Genomic DNA, 6,441 nt, shown 5'->3' with positions numbered 1-6,441 from the left:
CTTAGTAGTGAGAATCCACAAGATGGCAAAGTGGACATTATGAGGAGGTGTTGTTGAGTTCACTCCTGTATAAGCTATAGTGAACCCGGAATACCGTTCAACACCACTGAAAGAAAAAACTACTTCGACTCATCCAAAGAACAGAGTCCGATGTGATTATACAACGAAAAGAGGATAAATACATAATCGCGTTATGAATTCAAAATAAAACCTAGCTCTAGGTGTTTTAAGAATTTCATGTATTATTTCGTTTCAGAAATATAAAATCGAACGACTGTCGATCTGATATCCACAGTTAAGAACAGCGCACGAAATATACAATGTCCTGAGAATAAGCAATAGGTCTTTGTTCTACGGATGAATAGATTTTTGTCTTTTAGCTTTGTAAAAGATTAATTTAACCCTCTCTTTAGAGTCTCTCACCTGACTGCAACTTTTCGTGATATATCCATACCGATTGCCCACCGTCTTCACCTATTTGGAGTGAACCTGTCGTCCAATCTGAACTTCGGCAGATACATTGAATCCATGGTCAAAAATGCAGCCAGGTAGCTTGGCATCCTTTCCAAGGTGAGGCGTTACTTCACACCGGAACTGTTGCTTCAGCTGTACTAAGCACAAGTGCGGTCGTACACTGAGTACTGCTGCTACTTATGGGATGGCTCTGCTAGATACCAACTGGCCACCATGGATTCAATCGACAAGCCTCCTAAGATGCTTAAAGGTGACTCGGAATTAGTAAAGGCGAAGCTGCAGAGCCTTGAATACCGCCATAGAGATGGCATCTTATCGGTATTCTACAGGATATATCACGTAGATTGTGCGATGGAATTGCATTATTTGATTCCGCCATCAACGGGGGACTAGACGTGGGCTGGAGTTCCACCCTTATGTTGTGGATATTCCCAGGATTAGCACGAAGCGTTTTTCTTCCACATTTATAAGGCGAGCGGCTAGGGAGTGGAATTCCCTGCCTGTAGACTTATTCCCCGAACGCCATAACTTGGACCTTTTCGAGACGAGTGAAGTAGAATGATATTGACCCGCTCGGAAGAAGATTCGAACCTTAACCATCTTAATTCTAATAATTATTCAATCTTCAGAATATCAAATCCAGTACTATCCGGAAACTCGTGCATGAGTCTATATTTCTGTTCAGAAGTTGAAAATAGGTTTGGAAAATCTGTAGGAATTAAATAGTTATGAAAAAGTAATACAGGTGTAAGATGTAAGTAAAACATTGTGATATTCAATAAATTAACTTTGTTTCATTTGGTACCTAAGGCTCTCTTTCAACTTAGGTGAGGTCTACATTAAACAAATGCTGATAGCCTTGTGCTGATCTTTAGGTTATACATTTTATTATTGTTCATAAATGCATTTTGTAAATTTTAAAAATGCTGATTAAGCACTTGAAATTATTTTGACCTGGAAATAGAATATATGGTGTGAAAGCCTTATTACGCGTGTAATATGACGCAAGCATCGAATCTCGTGTCCTCGACGTCGCAACCCCACCTGTCTTTAACAAGACACGTGTGTCGCTTTATTAGATCTTGTTTATTTTTTGTTATTACAATTTAAGGTTAAGTAGACGCGGTGGCGATCTTCTAGTTTTTAGCACTTTTTGATGCTACACTTCGCGCTTTTGGTCTAATAACATCTGCAAACTGACAACTTTTAAGGAGATTTAACGGTTCTAAAAACGAAATTAGTTCAAAACTTTTTTATGCTCAAATTTCACATATATATACATGATCTGCTTCATATATGTAGTTGGCACTGTTTTTAGGACTTTCATGGGATAAAAGCGGTTTTGACATGACATATACCTAGTTGTTGTTCGGTGTTGTTCGTTGCCGCGCGCAGCTTGCTAGCGCAACCGTTTCGCATTCGGCAGAATGTCTATCAGGTGCCGCAAACTTATTAAGTTAGCAGTATTGTGCTGAGCCGAAATCTTTTCAGTGCATTATTTGTAATTTCGATACCTCCAATGAACACTAGGCCAACTTTGTTTTTTGGTCGTTTTCTGTTTTTTGTAAGCAGCCATATTAAAAAAAAATAAAGAAACAAAAAACAAAATTCGAAAAATAAACAAAAAACGAATTTTGTAAAAAAATTAGGAACAAAAAACAAAATAAAAACAGAATGGGTCCAAAAATTGAGTTGACGTAGTGTTCATTGGAGGTAGACTTTTAATCTTCCTTTTCTTGTTACATGTGATGTTGTGATGTAATGTGCTGAATAAACGCTTTATACATCTGTCTTGATACCAAGTGTACAACATGTTTTGTATTAGAAAAAAATTCGTAATTGTTTATATTTGTCAAAAACTGTTACATTTTTTCAAAATCGATATTAATAATTATTTCACATGCAATACATTAAAAAAAAGTAAAAGACGAATTCATTATAAAACGAATACGTCACTATTATCTATAGCAACACCGATACAATGGTCTGAGGTGCACTGCTGCTGCTCCCGTCACCCTGAGACATAAATTGACTGTTGGGCCCATTGACTTACAAATAAATGGACGACGGGTCTAATACAAAAACCACGAAAAAAATGTCCCAAGTCAACCAATTCGAAATTTAAATTGTAATGTCATCGCAGTATCGCGCTGTCAGTAGAACAAATGAAGACTAAAGCGGAGTGTCGCGCTCTGTATACGATTTTAGCGCCTTACAAGTGCGGACACTTTTTAGCGCGGACCCGACGTCCATATAATTGTAAGTCAATGGTTGGGCCTGTAATTTCACCAGCACCCTTACCCTTCAAAACCGGAACGCCATTATGCTCACATTACTGCTTGATGGCACAAATATGTAAAGAGCAGTACTTCCCTGGACGAACTCTTTCGCACGGAGATCTACTGCTTTAGAAAACTGTGACGCATATAGCTCTCTCTATAGAGGATGAGCTAGATATCCTGCAGCCGCTCCAGCCGCTCAGGTTATGACGCCGTACAGCTCCACCATCAAAGAGGAAATTTGGTAGTGGACTTTAGAGTCAACGGCTTAGCGGAGGCAACCATTAGTTGCGCAATGCGCAAACGGAGAGAACCGGATGAAGTCCGTATAAACAGAATGATCTGGGGTCAGGACCTGACTGAGAAGTTTATAGCGCCCTTCCGTACAACCAAGATCTTGAATGGAAGGATCACTATAAACAAAACTTATATACAAAAGAAGCGGCAACTGCTCCCAAAAAAACTGCTAAACTTGTACTAGTATCTATACTTGTACTAATATATATATTGTTCGCTATCATCATCAACCCTTTTATATATCCCACTGCTGGGCCCGGGTCTCCTCACAGGCGAGGATATAAGCCATAGTCCGCTACGCGGTCCTCACGGTTTCCGAAGATTGTGTACCTTTTCACTTTTTTCTGTCACAGAAAAGCTTGTGGTAAATTTCAAATTTAATTTCGGACATAAATTTGTAGCAATTGGTTTTCCTCGTTTACGTTTTTTTTATTTAAATCTGTGGGTCAGTTTTGGGATGTAATTAATTTTTGTATGAAAATTGCTGATTTAATTTGATTACACTAAAAAAAATGGAGTATAACAGGAATTCCGAAGAATCCCTTGCTAGTTCCGTTAATGAGCATGGGGCCTAAAGTTACATTTTATATTGTAGGTAATATAATAAAACTTCTGTTACAGTCAATTCGGGTAACTTTGAACATTTTTTGCGTTTTTCTAATAATTTCAAATTTAATTATGTTTCTTAACAACTACTTTATTACCTGAATAGTGTTCTTTTAAGCCCTTTTTTCGTTCTTATAGAAGGAATTTAGTAATTATTCAACAAAACTGTTCTAGATTTGCTCCAAAAGTGACATTCAAAGTTGCCTTGAATTTTGGGTAACTTTGAATAAGATTAGCCTTCGATATGGAAACCGTATATTTTCTAGATATTTTACAGTTTGTGTAAGATGATACGACATATTCATATTTTTTAGATGTGAATCTGTCCAAATATTCCTGACAGTGCGTTCAAAAACGACATTTGACTTGGTATTGCCATAATAAAACGAGACGAACTAATTTAGTTGAAATGAAAAACTTGTTTCTTTTTTAGATTTTTTAATTAATGCGAATAAAAATGAAAATTTTCTGTTTAATAATAAATTCTACGCTTATTTAGCTATCAAACGAGATCAAAATGAATCACCTATAACAATTATTTTAGGCAAAGTAAATACATAACAAAAATCTATTCACCCCACTCCTTGAATAAAATGTCGTCATTAATATAAATACGGCCGCCTTTTCTAGATAGCTGTTGCTCTTTTATAATATTCACAATATCGGCTTCATTAACTTGACATGTCTCAACGTTAGAGGGCCAAGACCAACCTCGTAAAAAGCATTTTTGGAGCACTGAGACAGTAATTTTCCAAAGGAGTAACTTTTAGAACTCTCCCTGGAAACAGACTACCCTCTTCTCTAAAAACACAGTCAAACACATTCAAAGTTACCCAAATTTCTCTGTTTGGTAACGTCGTCAAAATCTAATTCGTTTTACGCGTAAATACAAAACCAAATTAAATTATTCTTTAAAAAAAGCGATATATAAACCTCTACTTAAGTGTGGAAACCAAAACTTACCAGTCAATATTCAGATTTATATATTTAATTCCGATTCTAAAACTGAGGAACAAATCACACCAAACTACTTTCGCCAAGAAAAAACCGCGAAAGTTTAAAAAAATACAATTTAACATTACTTTTTTTCTTTCATAACTTTCGTTTAACAATTTTGTTCCGATTTACAAAGTTTCAATACTAAAAATAAAAGATTACCATACATAAAATAAATTTCTAAATCTTTTACGCAACTACGTTCAAAGTTACACCACGATTCAAAGTTACCCGAATTGATTGTACATAATATGATTTCTATTAGAATACTTATTTCACTATACGTTGGTCTCGAACATTTCCAATTCAATGTCAGATAACATAGTCGCACATTCAGCAAAATATGTAACACAATATTCGTCTGAAAGTGCATCTATCGTTCGATACGAATAATGCAAAGCGATGATATTGAAAACTATTGCGCTTTTCTCATACATTTTCTGACGAAGTCGAATATCTTGTGTTACGGTATTTTGATATGCTGAATATATATTGGCCTAGTTTTAATGTTGGTTATTTAAGATCCAATATGACGACTATGCTGAAATTTTAGATTTCTATCATCCACGGGAATAAAGCAGTAAAGCTTTTTTTTATAACATCAAGTGACAGGACGAATAAGTGGCGCGCCTGATGGTAAGCTAGGTAAGTCCCATGTGCCTGTAATTTCACCAGCACCTTTACCCTTCAAAACCGGAACACAGTAATGCTGACATTACTGCTTGGCGGCAGAAATGAGTAAGGTGGTACTAACCTGGACGAGCTCTTTCACAAGAAGCTCTACTGTCACTAAAACTATCATTGTTATCACCCACACAGGTGCTGTGTGTGTTAACAATGACAGGCTATGATATAAAATAATCTCAGTACAGAGTACTAAAAAAACCGACCTCAAAAGTCCTCCCGTTCCTGCTTGGCAGCAGAAATATGTAAGTAACCCTCTTTCTTACTCATTCTTCTCAGGGGAATCTGCCTTACGAATGAACAGTAGATTTTAATCAATATGATGATTTGAAGTGCCATTTGCTTACCTATGAAATAAAGATTATTTGTCTTTGGCTTTGCCTTAGATGGTTCGTTATAAAACGAACACGTCAAATTTGTCGTTGGCGCAGATATTTTTATTATAACAAGTCGTGCACCTGATGGTAAGCAAGACGCCTGTTAGTGTGTCTGAGGTGCCCTGCCACTGCGCCCGTCACCCTGAGACATAAATCTCCGCCTGCAATTTCACCAGCAACCTTACCCTTCTAAACTGGAGCACAGTAATGTCTGTTTGGCGGCATAAATAGGTAAGGTGGCAGTACTTCGCTGGACGAACTCTTTCACAAGGAGCTCTACTGCAACTAGATACAGAATATAATTGCACTGAAATCATTTAGTCTCTCTTGTTGGTTCTTATCAAAAACCAGCGCGCTAGGGAACTTCCATATGTGCTAAGTGAGCGCCCATGTTCGCCCAAATAGCGTATATTAGTAATGTAACTTGTACATTACACAAGTGACATAAAGAACATTATGCTATGTTCTATTTCATTACAAAAATTTAAAACAATGCCAGCTTGGTTGGGAGACAGCTTGATGCAGATGAAGGCGGTTTCAACTCCTGGTACAGGTCTGCACCACCAAGGACGCTAACAGATTGAGAGCATGTTTGCAGTCAATGCGTGTGCGTGACGACGTAATCAACTTCATGCAGCAACTTCATGATACCTAGACCGCATGAAGTTGATAATTACTTCACTCATTAAGTGCATGCAGTCGAAACCGACTGCGTTCGAAACGAACTG

This window comes from Hyposmocoma kahamanoa, unplaced genomic scaffold (assembly GCF_003589595.1).
Source record: "Hyposmocoma kahamanoa isolate Upper Pololo Valley unplaced genomic scaffold, ASM358959v1 157, whole genome shotgun sequence".
In the NCBI taxonomy this organism is placed as follows: Eukaryota; Metazoa; Arthropoda; class Insecta; order Lepidoptera; family Cosmopterigidae; genus Hyposmocoma; species Hyposmocoma kahamanoa.
The sequence above is the reverse complement of the archived record's forward strand: the minus strand, read 5'-3'. Positions refer to the sequence as shown.